Source organism: Mus caroli, chromosome 11, assembly GCF_900094665.2.
Source record: "Mus caroli chromosome 11, CAROLI_EIJ_v1.1, whole genome shotgun sequence".
NCBI lineage: Eukaryota > Metazoa > Chordata > Mammalia > Rodentia > Muridae > Mus > Mus caroli.
Window position 1 is genome coordinate 44,282,855 of NC_034580.1, and position 1,107 is coordinate 44,283,961.

Below are 1,107 nucleotides of genomic sequence, written 5' to 3' on the forward strand. Positions count from 1 at the left end.
CACGAATCCAGCCCTTCAAAGGATAATAACAGAAAAAAACCAATACAAGGATTTAAACCACGTCCTAGAAAAAACAAGAGAGTAATCCTTCAACTAAACTAAAAGAAGAGAGCCAAAATAACAGAATGCCAACGTTAACAACAAAAATAATAGGAAGCAACAATTACTTTTCCTTAATATCTCTTAATATCAATGGACTCAATTCCTCAATAAAAAGACATAGATGAACAGACTGGCTACACAAACAGGATCCAACACTTTGCTGCTTACAGGAAACCCTTCACATAGGAAAAGACAGACACTACCTCAGAATGAAAGGCTGGAAAACAATTTTCCAAGCAAATGGTCTGAGGAAACAAGCTGGAATAGCCATTCTAATATCTAATAAAATCTATGTCCAACCAAAGTCATCAAAAAAGACAAGGAGGGGAACTTCATACTCATCAAAGGTAAAATCTTCCAAGAGGAACTCGCAATTCTGAATATCTATGCTCCAAATACAAGGGCAGCCACATTCATTAAAGAAACTTTGGTAAAGCTCAAAGCACACATTGCACCTCACACAATAATAGTGGGCGACTTCAACACACCACTTTCATCAATGGACAGATCGTGGAAACAGAAACTAAACAGGGACACAGTGAAACTAACAGAAGTGATGAAACAAATGGACAGATATCTACAGAACATTTTATCCTAAAACAAAAAGATATACCTTCTTCTCAGCACCTCATGGTACCTTCTCCAAAACTGACCACATAATTGGTCACAAAAAAGCCTCTATAGATACAAAAATATTGAAATTATCCCATGCATCCTATCAGATCATCATGGATTAAGGCTGATCTTTAATAACAAAATAAATAATAGGAAGCCAACATTCACGTGGAAACTGAACAACACTCTTCTCAATGACACCTTGGTCAAGGAAGGAATAAAGAAAGGAATTAAGGACTTTTTAGAGTTTAATGAAAATGAAGCCACAGCATACCCAAACTTATGGGACACAATGAAAGCATTTCTAAGAGGAAAACACATAGCTCTGAGTGCCTCCAAAAAGAAACTAGAGAGAGCACACACTAGCAGCTTGACAACACACCTAAAAGC